The 17500-nt window shown below is 59.7% G+C and overlaps 1 non-coding gene across 1 annotated transcript; it reads right to left on the bottom strand.

The window, feature by feature from the left end:
* Positions 1 to 4428: 4428 nt before the first annotated feature.
* On the bottom strand, positions 4429 to 4547 carry LOC131869605 (5S ribosomal RNA). The gene has a single exon (XR_009367987.1). It is a non-coding gene; the product is annotated as a 5S ribosomal RNA (ribosomal RNA).
* Positions 4548 to 17500: the final 12953 nt, after the last annotated feature.

Raw genomic sequence — 17500 nt, 5'->3', positions numbered from 1 at the left:
TGGGTAGGGGCTTCGGGTGCGCATTACATTTTTGCCCAAGCGTCCAGTGGGGTTTCTGGTGCGCTCCGAAGTGGGGTTATTGGAGCGCATCAAAGGTGCGCAATGCTGGTGCGAACCCGGGAGCGCTCCGATGTGTGCTCCAAGGTGCGGCGTGCACGAAGTCCGAGCCCGGTTTGCCCCGGGTGCGCACCTCGCGTGCACCTTCGCCGGGGTGAGCACCTTGGTGTGCAGACCTTGGTTGGGTTGCGCGCCCTGGTGCGCACCAAGGAGCGCTCTGAAGTGTGCTCCAAGGTGCGGCGTGCACGAAGTCGGAGCCCGGTTTGCCCCGGGTGTGCACCTCGGGTGCGCACCTCGCGTGCACCTTCGCTGCGGTGGGCACCTTGGCTGGGTTGCGCGCCTTGGTGGGCACCATGCAGTGCACGAAGTCGGAGCCCGGATTGCCCCGGGCGCGCACCTCCGCCAGGGTGGGCACCTTGGTGCGCACAACTTGCCTGGGCTGCGCACTAGGAAGGGCTCAAGATGGCACCCGCGTTCCGTTTTTTTCACTATCTTTCAGAACGGAAATTTTAAAATCTCGTTTTTTTTTGCCTTTTCTGGAAATTAGTGAAGGCAGCGCATCAAAGGTGCGCAACGCTGGTGCGAACCTGGGAGCGCTCCGATGTGTGCTCCAAGGTGCGGCGTGCACGAAGTCGGACCCCGGTTTGCCCCGGGTGCGCACCTCGCGTGCACCTTGGTGCGCACACCTTGGCTGGGTTGCGCGCCCTGGTGGGCACCATGGTGCGCACCAAGGAGCGCTCCGAAGTGTGCTCCAAGGTGCGGCGTGCACGAAGTCGGAGCCCGGTTTGCCCCGGGTGCGCACCTCGCGTGCACCTTCGCCGCGGTGGGCACCATGGCGTGCACGAAGTCGGAGCCCGGTTTGCCCCGGGTGCGCACCTCGCGTGCACCTTCGCCGGGGTGGGCACCTTGGTGTGCAGACCTTGGCTGGGTTGCGCGCCCTGGTGGGCACCATGGTGCGCACCAAGGAGCGCTCCGAAGTGTGCTCCAAGGTGCGGCCTGCACGAAGTCGGAGCCCGGTTTGCCCCGGGTGTGCACCTCGGGTGGGCACCTTGGTGCGCATGCCTTGCCTGGGCTGCGCACCAGGGCGGGCTCAAGATGGCACCCGCGTTCCTTTTTTTTCACTATCTTTCAAAACGGAAATTTTAAAATCTCATTTTTTTTTGCCTTTTTCTGGAAATTAGTGAAGGCAGCGCATCAAAGGTGCGCACCTCGCTGCCCACCACGGTGCGCAACGCCGGTGGGCACCCGGGAGTGCTTCGAAGTGTGCTCCAAGGTGCTGCGTGCACGTTGTCGGAGCCCGGTTTGCCCCGGGTGCGCACCTCGCGTGCACCTTCGTCGGGGTGGGCACCTTGGCTGGGTTTGCCCCGGCTGCGCTCCGAAGCGGGGTTATTGGAGCGCCGCCTCTTTTTTTGTCGGAGCGTTTGGTGGGGTTTCTCGCATTGGCTCTTCCGAGGCCCGGTTGCCACCCTGGCGCGCACGAAGTCGGAAGTAGGGTTAATTGCCCGGGTGCGCACCTTTGCCAGGGTGGGCACCTTACCTGGGCTGCGCACCAGGGCGGGCTCAAGATGGCACGCGCGTTCCGTTTTTTTCACTATCTTTCAAAACGGAAATTTTAAAATCTCCTTTTTTTTTTGCCTTTTCTGGAAATTAGTGAAGGCAGCGCATCAAAGGTGCGCACCTCGCTGCCCACCTTGGTGTGCTCTGAGGTGCGCACCCGGGAGCGCTACGAAGTGTGCTCCAAGGTGCGGCGTGCACGTTGTCGGAGCCCGGTTTGCCCCGGGTGCGCACCTCGCCTGCACCTTGGCCGGGGTGGGCACCTTGGCTGGGTTTGCCCAGGGTGCGCTCCGAAGCGGGGTTACTGGAGCGCCCCCTCTTTTTTTGTCAGAGCGTTTGGTGGGGTTTCTCGCATTGGCTCTTCCCAGGCCCGGTTGTTGGGTGCGCTCCCACCCTGGCGCGCGCGAAGTTGGAAGTTGGGTTAATTGCCCGGGCGCGCACCTTCGCCAGGGTGGGCACCTTGGTGCGCACACCTTGGCTGGGCTGCGCACCAGGGCGGGCTCAAGATGGCACCAGCATTCCCTTTTTCTCACTATCTTTCAAAACGGAAATTTTAAAATCTCGTTTTTTTTTTGCCTTTTATGGAAATTAGTGAAGGCATCGCATCAAAGGTGCGCACCTCGCTGCCCACCTTGGTGTGCTCCGAGGTGCCCACCACGGTGCGCAACGCCGGTGCGAACCCGGGAGCGCCCCGATGTGTGCTCCAAGGTGCGGCGTGCACGAAGTCGGACCCCGGTTTGCCCCGGGTGCGCACCTCGCGTGCACCTTGGTGCGCACACCTTGGCTGGGTTGCGCGGCCTGGTGGGCACCATGGTGCGCACCAAGGAGCGCTCCGAAGTGTGCTCCAAGGTGCGGCGTGCACGAAGTCGGAGCCCGGTTTGCCCCGGGTACGCACCTCGCGTGCACCTTCGCCGGGGTGGGCACCTCGGCTGGGTTGCGCGCCCTGGTGCGCACCAAGGAGCGCTCCGAAGTGTGCTCCAAGGTGCGGCGTGCACGAAGTCGGAGCCCGGTTTGCCCCGGGTGCGCACCTTCGCCGCGGTGCGCACCATGGCGTGCACGAAGTCGGAGCCCGGTTTGCCCCGGGTGCGCACCTCGCGTGCACCTTCGGCGGGGTTGCGCGCCCTGGTGGGCACCATGGTGCGCACCAAGGAGCGCTCCGAAGTGTGCTCCAAGGTGCGGCGTGCACGAAGTCGGAGCCCGGTTTGCCCCGGGTGCGCACCTCGCGTGCACCTTCGGCGGGGTTGCGCGCCCTGGTGGGCACCATGGTGCGCACCAAGGAGCGCTCCGAAGTGTGCTCCAAGGTGCGGCGTGCACGAAGTCGGAGCCCGGTTTGCCCCGGGTGCGCACCTCGCGTGCACCTTCGCCGCGGTGGGCACCATGGCGTGCACGAAGTCGGAGCCCGGTTTGCCCCGGGTGCGCACCTCGCGTGCACCTTCGCCGGGGTGGGCACCTCGGCTGGGTTGCGCGCCCTGGTGCGCACCAAGGAGCGCTCCGAAGTGTGCTCCAAGGTGCGGCGTGCACGAAGTCGGAGCCCGGTTTGCCCCGGGTGCGCACCTCGCGTGCACCTTCGCCAGGGTGGGCACCTCGGTGCGCACACCTTCTCAATGTTTTCTTGCCTTTTCTGGAAATTGGTGAAGGCAGCGCATCAAAGGTGCGCACCTCGGTGTGCTCCGAGGTGCGAACCCGAGAGCGCTCCGAGGTGCCCACGAAGTCGAAAGTCGGGTTAATTGCATTGTTTTCCCCGGGTGCGCTCCGAGGTGCGCAACATCGGCGCGCACCAAGGAGGGCTCCGAAGTGTGCTCCAAGGTGCGCACGATGGCGTGCACCTCTGGTGCGCACGATTCGGAGCTCGGTTTGACCGGGGTGCGCACACCTTGGCTGGGTTGCGCACCTTTTGTGCGCTCCAAGGTGCGCACGAAGTCGGAGCTCGGTTTGCCCCGGGTGCGCACCTTCGCCAGGGTGCGCACCTTGATGCGCACGCCTTGGCTGGGCTGCGCACCTTGGTGGGCGCCATGGTGCGCACCTTTCGTGCGCTCCAAGGTGCGCACGAAGTCGGAGCTCGGTTTGCCCCGGGTGCGCACCTTGGTGGGCGCCATGGTGCACTCCGAGGTGCCCAAGATTGGTGCGCACCAAGGAGCGCTCCGAAGTGCGCTCCAAGGTGCGCGCGAAGTCGAAAGTTGGGTTAATTGTCCGGTTTGCCTCGGGTGCGCACCTTGCGTGCACCTTCGCCAGGGTGGGCGCCTTGGTGCGCACACCTTGGCTGGGCTGCGCACACCTTGGCACCCGCGTTTCCTTCATTTTAAATTTTTTTTTTTTACAATCTCTCAAGTGGGAAATTCTATAATCTCAACTTTTTTTGCCTTTTCAGGAAACTTTTGAATGGAGCGCATCATTGGTGCGCTCCGAAGTGTGCTCCAAAGCTCTCTCCAGCTGCGTGCACCTGCCCCGGCCGCGCACCCGGCCCCGCCCAGCTTCGCTCACCTGTCCCGGGCGTCTGGTGCGGAACCTTAGAGTAAGAAACATCACCGTGCACCTTGGCCAACGTGCGCGACTCGACCGAGCGCGCACTGGCCGAGGTGCACACCGATTTCACCTGGGTGCGCGCGCAGCACCTCGGGCGCACCGGGGTGCGCGCACAACGCCCGGGTTGCACCGTGGCCTGTGTGCTCGGGGTGCCTCGGGTGCGCGCTCGGTGTCGCCCCCCGCGCGCGCGGTAGTGCGGGCAGCGCACCCCGGCCCGGCCCGGCCCCGACGAGAACGCAAACGGGCAAAAGGTTTATTCAAATAGCATTGCGACGCCCGGCGAAAAACTAAAAAAGGGTGCAACACCGGGACTTCCCGGGAGGTCACCCATCCCAGTACTACTCCGGCCCAAGCGCGCTTAACTGCGGAGTTCTGATGGGATCCGGTGCACTAATGCTGGTATGATCGCACCCGTTATGAGCTTGTCGCAGTGTGTACTTAGCAAACCGCGACCCACGTGCGAATCCACCCCGGCCACCCACCCCCGTCGAGGTGCACACCCTCCCTCGCGAAGTGCGCCCCGTTCGCCAAGTGTGAGCCCTGCCCGGGTGCGCGCACCTTGCTAGGGCGTCGGGTGTGCACCCGGCCCGGCCTACGTGCGTGCACCTGGAGGGGGCGTCGTGTGCGTGCAGTGTCCCGTCTGCAACGCGGTGCCCACACACCACCTCGGGCGCAACGACCTGCGCTCACATGTGGGCCGAGTGCACCTTGGTGCATGTTCGGGGCGCCTCGGGTGCACGCTCGATCTTGCCCCGGTGCACCAAGGCGCTCGGTTTGCCCCGGGTGCGCACTTGGTGCAAGGTGGGCACCCAAAATAGGGATCAAGCACCAAAACACAAGTTTCGGGATGCAAAATGGGACCCAAGGACCACAAATGCGTTCCAAGACCCATGATGGGTCCACGAGAACAAAAATGTGTTCCGAGACTTAATAAACAAATATTGGGTTTTAGGAGAAGAAACATGCTCTGATGCCCAAAACGAGAATCGACCCCGAAAAGGCCACAGGCCAAAAGTGGGATGCGAGACAAAAAAAAATGGGACCCGAGGACCAAAATTGGGTTCCCAGGTCGAAGACAGGGCAACCGGACAAGAAACGACCTCTAAGGCTCGAAATGAGTCCCGACGACTAAAACTTGACAAGAAGCACCCATCAGGCACCCAACTCGACACCCATGGGATGCCGACCCACCCGGGCTTCCACCTAGCACACCTTGGCACCCACCCACCCTCGCACCCAACCTCGCACCCAACTTAGCACCTTTGAACCCACATTGGCACTCACCCTGACCCTGGCACCTTGGAACCCACATTGGCACTCACCTTGACCCTGGCACCCACCTTTGCACTCACCTTGGGACCCACCCTGGCTCCCACCTCGGCACCCACCCAGACACCCACCTTGGTTCCTTGGCACCCACCTTGGATCCTTGGCACCCACCCCGACACCCACCTTGGCACGCAACTTGGCTACTTGCCACCCACCTTGGCTCCTTGACGCCCACCCCGACAACCACCCCGTGACCTACCCTGGCTAGGGTTGGTGCACACCCACCCTGGTGCCCACCTTGGCACCCACCCTATGACCCACCTTGGCACGCACCTTAGTACCCACCCCGTTACCCACCCTAGGACCCACCCCGTGACCCACCTTGGCCAGGGTGGGTGCACCCACCCTGGTGCCCACCTTGGCACCCACCCATCCTAGCACCCAGCCTGTGACCGGGCTTGGAACCCAACCTTGCACCCGCACCCGTCTTGGCCAGTGTGGGTGCGCACCCATCCTGGCACCCACGTTGTGACACACCCTTTAACCCACGCACCCTAGCACCCACGTTGGCACCCACCTTGGAACCCAACCTAGCAACTTGGCACCCACCCCGTGACCCACCTTGGCATCCACCATAGCAGTCGCCGACTTGGCACCCACCTCGGCACCCACCTTGACACTTGTGGACCCACCTTGCCACTCACCCTAGCATCGACCCATCCTAGCACCCACCCTGGCACCTTTGCACCCTAGCACTCACCCATCCTAGCACCTAACCTGTGACCCACCTTGACACTCACCCTCGCACCCACCTTGGAACCCAACCTAGCACCCACCCACCCTGACACCAACCCTAGCACCTACCCACCCTTGCACCCACCCTGTGACCCATCTTGGCACCCACCCATCCTACCACTCAACCTATCACCCACCTTCTCACCCACCTTGGCATCCACCTTAGCACCCACCCACACTGGCACCTTGGCACCCACCTCGGGCAAGGTGGGTGCACACCCACCCTGGCACCCAATTTAGAACCCACCGAGCATGTTACCCACCTTGGCACCCACATTGCAGCCCACCCTAGTACCCACCCTATGACCCACATTGGCATCCACACCCTAGCACCCAGGCACCTCGACACCCGCCTTGACACCCACCCTAGCACTGAACCTGTGACCCACCTTGGAACTCACCCTAGAACCCACCCACCCTGTGAACCACCTTGGCATCCACCTTAGCACCCACCCACCTTGGCACCCACTCTAGCACTCACCCATCCTAACACCCAACTTGTTACCCACCTTGGCACCCGCCCTCGCGTCCACCTTGAAACCCACCCTAGCACCCACCCACGCAGGAGCCCACCTTGGCACCCAACCTAACACCCACGCATCCTGGCACCCAACTTGTGACCCACCTTGGAACCCACCCTAGTACCCACCTTTGAACCCACTATATCACCAACCCACCTTGGCACCCACCCTATGACCCTCTTTGGAATCCACCCTAGCACGCACCCACCCTGGCACCCACCATGGAGCGCACCCTAGCACCCACCCACCTCGGCACGCACCTCAACACCCACCTTGGTGTGCGCACTGCGCCAACCTCTCAAAGACCCTATGTGGTGCGCTCCAAAGTGTACACCTTTGGTGCGCTCCAAGGTGCGCACCTTTGGTGCACACCGAGGTGCACACCAAAGTGTGCACCGAGGTGAGCACCAAAGTGCACTCCAGGGTGCACACCAAGGCGTGCACCTTTGGTGCGGTCAATGCAAACGAATTCGGAAGTTGGGGTCGATGTCCTAATCGCTGCTGCAGACTACACGTATGAGAATCGGACAAATAGCTTTATATAGGGGAGGTGTTGCGTTTGATGGGTCGACTCCCCTGGTTGTGTGCACTGCACCAACTTCAAAGACCCTGTCTTGTTTAAGAAGTCAAAAGTTGGGGTGGATGTCCTAATCATTGCTGCAGTCTACGCATGTATGAGAATCAGACAAATAGCTTATATAGGGGAGGTGTTGCATTCGGTGGGTTGACTCCCCTGGTTGTGCGCACTGCGCCAACCTCAAAGACCCCGCATAGCAGAAGAAGTCGGAAGTCGGATTTTGGTGAGCACCAAGGCGTGCACCTTTGGTGCGGTCAACGCAGACGAATTCAGAAGTTGGGGTGGATGTCCTAATCGTTGTTGCAGGCTACACATGTATGAGAATCAGACAAATAGCTTATATAGGGGAGGTGTTGGGTTTGATGGGTCAACTCCCTTGGTTGTGCGCATTACGCCAACCTCAAAGACCTTGTTTTCGTTAAGAAGTCAAAAGTTGGGGTCAATGTCCTAATGGCTCCTGCAGGCTACACATGTATGAGAATCGGACAAATAGCTTATATAGGGGAGGTGTTGGGTTTGATGGGTCGACTCCCCTGGTTGTGCGCATTACGTCAACCTCAAAGACCTTGTTTTCGTTAAGAAGTCAAAAGTTGGGGTCGATGTCCTAATTGCTCCTGTAGACTACACATGTATGAGAATCAGACAAATAGCTTATATAGGGGAGGTGTTGGGTTTGATGGGTTGACTCCCCTAGTTGTTCGCATTACACCAACCTCAAAGACCTTGTTTTCGTTTAGAAGCCGAAAGTTGGGGTCGATGTCCTAATTGCTCCTGCAGGCTACGCATGTATGAGAATCAGACAAATAGCTTATATAGGGGAGGTGTTGGGTTTGATGGGTCGACTCCCCTGGTTGTGCGCATTGCGCCAACCTCAAAGACCCTGCATTGCGGATGAAGTCGAAAGTCAGAGTTTGGTGTGCTACAAGGTGTGGTCGAAGGTGCTCACCTAGGTGTGCACCTTTGGAGCACAGGAAAAGTGCCCTCCAAAAGTGCGCACCTTTGGAGTGCACAAAAGTGCCCTCCAAAAGTGCGCACCTTTGGAGCGCAGAAAAGTGCCCTCCAAAAAGTGCCCTCCAAAAGTGCGCACCTTTGGAGCGCAGAAAAGTGCCCTCCAAAAAGTGCCCTCCAAAAGTGCGCACCTTTGGAGCGCAGAAAAGTGCCCTCCAAAAAGTGCCCTCCAAAAGTGCGCACCTTTGGAGCGCAGAAAAGTGCCCTCCAAAAGTGCGCACCTTTGGAGCGCAGAAAAGTGCCCTCCAAAAAGTGCCCTCCAAAAGTGCGCACCTTTGGAGCGCAGAAAAGTGCCCTCCAAAAAGTGCCCTCCAAAAGTGCGCACCTTTGGAGCGCAGAAAAGTGCCCTCCAAAAAGTGCCCTCCAAAAGTGCGCACCTTTGGAGCGCAGAAAAGTGCCCTCCAAAAAGTGCCCTCCAAAAGTGCGCACCTTTGGAGCGCAGAAAAGTGCCCTCCAAAAAGTGCCCTCCAAAAGTGCGCACCTTTGGAGCGCAGAAAAGTGCCCTCCAAAAGTGCGCACCTTTGGAGCGCACAAAAGTGCCCTCCAAAAGTGCGCACTTTTGGTGCGCACCAAGGCGCTGGTTCGGTCGTTGCAGGCGAGTTCGGAAGTTGGGGTCGATGTCCTGAGCGGAGGTGCAAACTACACAGGTGTCGGAATCGGACAAATAGCTTATATAGGGGAGGTGTATGCTTCGATGGGTCGACTCCCCAGGTTGAGCGCACCGCGCCAACCTCAAAGACCCTACGGTATGGATGAAGTCGGAAGTTGGGTCCGATGACCAATTCGATTAGTAGGTATGCTCATGAGGTCGGAATTTGGGTCCGATGACCTGCCATGTGCAGGAAGGCGAATGTTGACACTGTGCGTTGCAAGGTGCACACCAAGGCGCTGGTGCGGTCTTTTTAGTCGAGTTCGGAAGTTGGGGTCGATGTCCTGATCGGAGGTGCAAGCTACACAGGTGTGGGAATCGGACAAATAGCTTATATAGGGGAGGTGTATGCTTCGTTGGGTCGACTCCCCGGGTTGAGCGCACCGCGCCAACCTCAAAGACCCTACGGTATGGATGAAGTCGGAAGTTGGGTCCGATGACCGATTCGATATGTAGGCATACTCGCGAGGTCGGAATTTGGGTCCGATGACCTGCCACGTGCAGGAAGGCGAATGTTGGCACTGTGCGTTGCAAGGTGCGCACCAAGGCGCTGGTTCGGTCGTTGGAGGCGAGTTCGGAAGTTGGGGTCGATGTCTTGATCGGAGGTGCAAACTACACAGGTGTGGGAATCGGACAAATAGCTTATATAGGGGAGGTGTATGCTTCGTTGGGTCGACTCCCCGGGTTGAGCGCACCGCGCCAACCTCAAAGACCCTACGGTATGGATGAAGTCGGAAGTTGGGTCCGATGACCGATTCGATATGTAGGCATACTCGCGAGGTCGGAATTTGGGTCCGATGACCTGCCATGTGCAGGAAGGCGAATGTTGGGACTGTGCGTCGCAAGGTGCGCACCAAGGCGCTGGTGCCGTCGTTGCAGTCGAGTTCGGAAGTTGGGGTCGATGTCCTGGTCAGAGGTGCAAACTACACAGGTGTGGGAATCGGACAAATAGCTTATATAGGGGAGGTGTATGCTTCGATGGGTCGACTCCCTGGGTTGAGCGCACCGCGCCAACCTCAAAGACCCTACAGTATGGATGAAGTCGGAAGTTGGGTCCGATGACCGATTCGATACGTAGGCATATTGGCGAGGTCTGAATTTGTGTCCGATGACCTGCCATGCGCAGGAAGGCGGAATTTGGGTCCGATGACCGAGTTGATGGCGTGCCATGCGCAGAAAGGCGGAATTTGGGTCCGATGACCGAGTTGATGTTGATGGCCCGCCATGCACAGGAAGGCGGAATTTGGGTCCGATGACCGATTTGAAGGCGTGCCATACGCAAAAAGGCGGAGTTTGGGTCCGATGACCGAGTTGATATTGATGGCCCGCCATGCGCAGGAAGGCGGAATTTGGGTCCGATGACCTGACATACGCATGGAGTCCGACTCGGGGGCCGATGTTCGATTCGATGACTTGCATTGTGGGTAAAGTCGGAAGTTGTGGTCTTTGACCCGATTCGATGACCAGACTTCGGCTGCTTGAGAATCGGACAAATAACTTATATAGGGGAGGTAGTGTTCTCGAGCATCCTCCCCCCGTGCCCGTTTATGTCGATTGATGCTGGTGCTCGACTGGTTGGAGCGCTCGGATGCAAAAATCTTGCACCAGGATTTATCGATTGTGATGGACACGGCAAGTCTCCTGATTGCTATGCAGGAGCTCATCGTGAATCTCTATGCGGCCTTGGTATGGACTCGACCTGCGGAATGGTTCGGCAATGGTAGTCGCTCCAACACGTCCTTGCAATGGCCACAGAGGTGATTCGACTAGAGCTCCAGTCTAGCTTTTGGGTTGCTTGGCGGACTGGTATAGCCGCGATCGAGTTCCGGCCATGAACGTTTTAGATAGCTCTTGGGCTTTCTGGGACGGAAGTCGGAAGTTTGGGCTGTTGTCCGATTTGATGACCATTCTTCGGATGTGTGAGAATCGGACAAATAACTTATATAGGGGACTGTGTTGTCTCACGCAGCCCCCTCCGTGCCCCTCTATCTCGACCGATGTTGGTGCTTGAAAGGGTTGGGATCGCTCGGATTTATAAACGTGCACCACCATTTGTCGAGTGTGAGGGACGCGGCAGGTCTCCTAAATGCTATGCGGGCGCTCTCTGAGAATCTCTATCCGGCCTCGACACAGACTAGTCTTGCTGAATGGTTTGGCACTGGTAGTCGATCCAACACGTCGTTGTTGTGGCCGCCTAGGCGATTCGATTCGAGCCCCCGTCTAGCTTTTGGGTTGCTTGGCGGATTTTGCCCTATCCGCAAGTGAGCTCGGTCCCTAAACGTTCGAGAAACCCGATTGCTATGCGCCGACTCTCTTTCTTGCGAGCCTCCATCTAGCTTTTGGGTCTCTACGGAACGGAAGTCGGAATCTGGGACCGTTGTTTGATTCGACGAGGCAGACTACGGTTGTGCGAGAATCGGACAAATAACTTATATAGGGGAGGTGTTGACTGGAGCATTCTCCCCCGTGCCCCTCTAACTCGACCAATGCTGGCGCTCGAACGGTGGTAGCGCTCGGATTTTCATTGAGCGCCAGCATTGGTCGATTTAGAGGGGCATGCGAGATTCCCGAATGCTATGCGAGGGCTCTAACGGAAATGTCTATTGGTTTCGGTATGGATGCAATTGCGAGTGGTTCGGCAAAGGTAGTCGTTCCGATGCGTCCATGTCGTGGCCAAATCGATAATTCGATTTGAGCCCTCGTATAGCATTTGGGTCTCTCGATGTGATTCCGCATTCCAGTCCCTTTGGGCACTGCTTGAGCCGCATCCCAGGGGGTTCCCTTCCCAATAATCTGCCTCGCAACCCGATTGCTATGCGGTGAGGCTCCTCGGCCGCCTCGGAACTATCTGTGTATCAGACGCATCGCGGGATAAGGGGTTGGCAACGGTAGTCGCCCCAAGCGCGTCCGATGCTTGGACCATTCCGAGGCGGCCCTGAAGCCTCTTCCGTCTAGCCGTTGGGTCCTTCTCGCCGCATCCCTCGCCTCGCACCCCGATTGCTATGCGGTGAGGCTCCTCGGCCGCCTCGGAACTATCTGTGTATCGGACGCGTCGCGGGATAAGGGGTTGTCACTGGTAGTCGCCCCAAGCGCGTCCGATGCTTGGACCATTCCGAGGCGGCCCTGAAGCCTCTTCCGTCTAGCCGTTGGGTCCTTCTCGCCGCATCCCTCGCCTCGCACCCCGATTGCTATGCGGTGAGGCTCCTCGGCCGCCTCGGAACTATCTGTGTATCGGAGGCGTCGCGGGATAAGGGGTTGTCATTGGTAGTCGCCCCAAGCGCGTCCGATGCTTGGACCATTCCGAGGCGGCCCTGAAGCCTCTTCCGTCTAGCCGTTGGGTCCTTCTCGCCGCATCCCTCGCCTCGCACCCCGATTGCTATGCGGTGAGGCTCCTCGGCCGCCTCGGAACTATCTGTGTATCGGACGCGTCGCGGGATAAGGGGTTGTCACTGGTAGTCGCCCCAAGCGCGTCCGATGCTTGGACCATTCCGAGGCGGCCCTGAAGCCTCTTCCGTCTAGCCGTTGGGTCCTTCTCGCCGCATCCCTCGCCTCGCACCCCGATTGCTATGCGGTGAGGCTCCTCGGCCGCCTCGGAACTATCTGTGTATCGGACGCGTCGCGGGATAAGGGGTTGTCACTGGTAGTCGCCCCAAGCGCGTTCGATGCTTGGACCATTCCGAGGCGGCCCTGAAGCCTCTTCCGTCTAGCCGTTGGGTCCTTCTCGCCGCATCCCTCGCCTCGCACCCCGATTGCTATGCGGTGAGGCTCCTCGGCCGCCTTGGAACTATCTGTGTATCGGACGCGTCGCGGGATAAGGGGTTGTCACTGGTAGTCGCCCCAAGCGCGTCCGATGCTTAGACCATTCCGAGGCGGACCCGAAGCCTCTTCCGTCTAGCCGTTGGGTCCTTCTCGCCGCATCCTTCGCCTCGCACCCCGATTGCTATGCGGTGAGGCTCCTCGGCCGCCTCGGAACTATCTGTGTATCGGACGCGTCGCGGGATAAGGGGTTGTCACTGGTAGTCGCCCCAAGCGCGTCCGATGCTTGGACCATTCCGAGGCGGACCCGAAGCCTCTTCCGTCTAGCCGTTGGGTCCTTCTCGCCGCATCCCTCGCCTCGCACCCCGATTGCTATGCGGTGAGGCTCCTCGGCCGCCTTGGAACTATCTGTGTATCGGACGCGTCGCGGGATAAGGGGTTGTCACTGGTAGTCGCCCCAAGCGCGTCCGATGCTTGGACCATTCCGAGGCGGACCCGAAGCCTCTTCCGTCTAGCCGTTGGGTCCTTCTCGCCGCATCCCTCGCCTCGCACCCCGATTGCTATGCGGTGAGGCTCCTCGGCCGCCTTGGAACTATCTGTGTATCGGACGCGTCGCGGGATAAGGGGTTGTCACTGGTAGTCGCCCCAAGCGCGTCCGATGCTTGGACCATTCCGAGGCGGACCCGAAGCCTCTTCCGTCTAGCCGTTGGGTCCTTCTCGCCGCATCCCTCGCCTCGCACCCCGATTGCTATGCGGTGAGGCTCCTCGGCCGCCTTGGAACTATCTGTGTATCGGACGCGTCGCGGGATAAGGGGTTGTCACTGGTAGTCGCCCCAAGCGCGTCCGATGCTTGGACCATTCCGAGGCGGCCCCGAAGCCTCTTCCGTGTAGCCGTTGGGTCCTTCTCGCCGCATCCCTCGCCTCGCACCCCGATTGCTATGCGGTGAGGCTCCTCGGCCGCCTTGGAACTATCTGTGTATCGGACGCGTCGCGGGATAAGGGGTTGTCACTGGTAGTCGCCCCAAGCGCGTCCGATGCTTGGACCATTCCGAGGCGGCCCCGAAGCCTCTTCCGTGTAGCCGTTGGGTCCTTCTCGCCGCATCCCTCGCCTCGCACCCCGATTGCTATGCGGTGAGGCTCCTCGGCCGCCTTGGAACTATCTGTGTATCGGACGCGTCGCGGGATAAGGGGTTGTCACTGGTAGTCGCCCCAAGCGCGTCCGATGCTTGGACCATTCCGAGGCGGACCTGAAGCCTCTTCCCTCTAGCCGTTGGGGCTTTCTCGCCGCATCCCTCGCCTCGCACCCTGATTGCTATGCTGTGAGGCTCCTCGGCCGCCTTGGAACTATCTGTGTATCGGACGCATCGCGGGATAAGGGGTTGGCAGTGGTAGTCGCCCCAAGCGCATCCGATGCTTGGACCATTCCGAGGCGGCCCTGCAGCCTCTTCCGTCTAGCCGTTGGGGCCATCTCGCCGCATCCCCCACCTCGCACCACGATTGCTATGCGGTGAGGCTCCTTGGCCGCCTCGGAACTATCTGTGTATCGGACGCATCGCGGGATAAGGGGTTGTCACTGGTAGTCGCCCCAAGCGCGTCCGATGCTTGGACTATTCCGAGGCGGCCCTGCAGCCTCTTCCGTCTAGCCGTTGGGGCCATCTCGCTGCATCCCCCACCTCCTCGGCCGCCTCGGAACTATCTGTGTATCGGACGCATCGCGGGATAAGGGGTTGGCAGTGGTAGTCGCCCCAAGCGCGTCCGATGCTTGGACTATTCCGAGGCAGCCCTGCAGCCTCTTCCGTCTAGCCTTTGGGGCCATCTCGCCGCATCCCTCGCCTCGCACCCCGATTGCTATGCGGTGAGGCTCCTCGGCCGCCTGGGAACTATCTTCGTATCGGACGCATCGCGGGATAAGGGGTTGTCACTGGTAGTCGCCCCAAGCGCGTCCGATGCTTGGACTATTCCGAGGCGGCCCTGTGGCCTCTTCCGTCTAGCCGTTGGGGCCATCTCGCCGCATCCCCCACCTCGCACCCCGATTGCTATGCGGTGAGGCTCTTCGGCCGCCTTGGAACTATCTTCGTATCGGACGCATCGCGGGATAAGGGGTTGTCACTGGTAGTGGCCCCAAGCGCGTCCGATGCTTGGACTATTCCGAGGCGGCCCTGCAGCCTCTTCCGTCTAGCCGTTGGGGCCATCTCGCCGCATCCCCCACCTCGCACCCCGATTGCTATGCGGTGAGGCTCCTCGGCCGCCTTGGAACTATCTTCGTATCGGACGCATCGCGGGATAAGGGGTTGTCACTGGTAGTCGCCCCAAGCGCGTCCGATGCTTGGACTATTCCGACGCGGCCCTGTGGCCTCTTCCGTCTAGCCGTTGGGGCCATCTCGCCGCATCCCCCACCTCGCACCCCGATTGCTATGCGGTGAGGCTCCTCGGCCGCCTTGGAACCATCTTCGTATCGGACGCATCGCGGGATAGGGGGCTGTCACTGGTAGTCGCCCCAAGCGTGTCCGATGCTTGGACCATTCCTAGGCGGCCCTGAAGCCTCTTCCGTCTAGCCGTTGGGGCCTTCCCGCCCCATCCCTCGCCTCGCACCCCCGATTGCTATGCGGTGAGGCTCCTCGGCCGCCTTGGAACCATCTGTGTATCGGACGCATCGCGGGATAAGGGGTTGGCACTGGCAGTCGCCCCAAGCGCGTCCGATGCTTGGACCATTCCGAGGTGGCCCTGAAGCCTCTTCCGTCTAGCCGTTGGGGCCTTCCCGCCCCATCCCTCGCCTCGCACCCCGATTGATATGCGGTGAGGCTCCTCGGCCGCCTTGGAACTATCTGTGTATCGGACGCATCGCGGGATAAGGGGTTGGCACTGGTAGTCGTCCCAATCGCATCCGATGCTTGGACCATTCCGAGGCGGCCCTGCAGCCTCTTCCGTTTAGCCGTCGGGGCCTTCCCGCCGCATCCCTCGCCTCGCATCCCGATTCCTATGCGGTGAGTCTTCTCGGCCGCCGCGGAACTATACCTGTTATTGCTACTGCATCCTTCGGCTGGTAACCTCCTCTGCCGCCTTGGAACGTTCTCTTTGTCGGACGCGTCGCGGGATAAGGGGTTGGCACTGGTAGTCGCCCCAAGCGCGCCCGATGCATAGACCGCTCCGAGTCGACCTTGCTTTCAGCCTCTCACATGCATAGACCTCTCTGAGTCGACCCTGCAGCCTCTCACGTTTAGCCTTTGGAATCTCGCCTCACAACATGATTGCTATCCTTGATGCATCCCTTGCCTCGAGCCCTGATTGCTTTCTTGGCTGCATCCCTCCTCTCCTCACAGCCCGGTTGTCATCACTGCTTCATCCGTCGCTTCATGCATTCTGGCTGCTGGGCCCTTCCCACCGCACACCTCGATTGCTATCTCTTCTGCATCACACACCCCGATTGCTATCTCTGCTACATCCCTCGGCTCTCACTTCTGCATCCTTCGCCTCACACCTCGATTGCTATCAATGCTGCATCCGTAACCTCACACCCCGATTGCTATGCGGGGAGGCTCCTTGGCCGCCTTGGAAATTTCTGTGTGTCGGACGCACCGCGGGATAAGGGGTTGGCACTGGTAGTCGCCCCAAGTGCGCCCGATTCTTAGACCGCTTCGAGGTGACCTCGTAGCCTCTTTCGTCCAGGCTTCCTGCCTTCAACGCCCTTTTTACACCTCGATTGCTATGCGCGGGCTCGTTGGCGTCTATCACCTCTCTGCGAAGAGTGGCACGATGATTGTTGGGGTAAATCGTAGCAGTCCGATCTCTGGCCTTGGGCCATTGTGAGGGCTGATCGATTTCCTGTGCGCATCTCGTGTTCGCCCAGTAACAGACTCGACGACTTGTAATCGGTCTTGTTCCCGATTGTTCCTGGAGGTAGTCTTCGGAACTCTTGGATTTGACCTGTCACTCGAACTGTCCTCTTCCGAGGATGCTTGTGTGTGTGTGCTTGTGCCATTTCCTTGGCGGTATTAACGAGATATTAAAGAGCGGAGTGAGCGCCTCGCCCAGCTATGTTTGGGGCTCTCACTCCCTTACCCGGTGTGCGACCGCTTTGCACGTAGGTTGCGGAGCATCGCGACTCTTTCGATGTTTGGCGGTTGTCTTCCGGTGATGCGTTGGTCCCGAAGTGCACGTTACTAGCATTTCTGCCATTGTTCTCGATCTTTGGCACGTTCCTTCGTTGCAATTGGATATATATCTCCGTTTATACGCGCAGGCTTCTCCCGCCTATTCAGTGCTGTCCCACTCTCAGCACTCTCGTGGTCTCCTTGGCTTCTCTCTCCCGTGAGCGAGCTCTCTTCTCGAGTCTTTTCCATGTCCCATGGAGGTTGCCTTGCGAAATTCGGGCACACAAACGTGACCGGATAAGAGCGGAATTGCCTATGAGGAGAAGCTCACCTTAGGGAGCAGCAATGCCGAGTGTTTCGACAGAGGGTAGAGGGGGCGTTGTTTGGGCGGTTGCACAAAAGAGTGCTACGTTTGCACTGAAGGTTGCTTCTTCGTCTCCGACGAACTCTTCGAGGCAAAAAAGCTTGTTTACGGGGTCGAGGTGGGACTGTTCGTGCGAGTTGCGCCACCAAAAGTGCGTAGGGGGCATATACCTGGGAAATGGATGTCTCTGAGTGGCCTTACTCGGTCGCGTGCACGGTGCATTCTCTAACGGCAGGACTGTCGCGAGCATGTGCGGTTCGGATGTTTTCGGGTAAAGGGTTCCGTACGGGATGTTCTTCCCAGGCTCCTGTGAACCGAGACTCTGCATCGTCATGC

Source organism: Cryptomeria japonica, unplaced genomic scaffold (genome assembly GCF_030272615.1).
Source record: "Cryptomeria japonica unplaced genomic scaffold, Sugi_1.0 HiC_scaffold_254, whole genome shotgun sequence".
Classification (NCBI taxonomy): Eukaryota; Viridiplantae; Streptophyta; class Pinopsida; order Cupressales; family Cupressaceae; genus Cryptomeria; species Cryptomeria japonica.
Note: the sequence above shows the minus strand (reverse complement) of the source record. Positions and strands in the feature narration are given on the sequence as shown.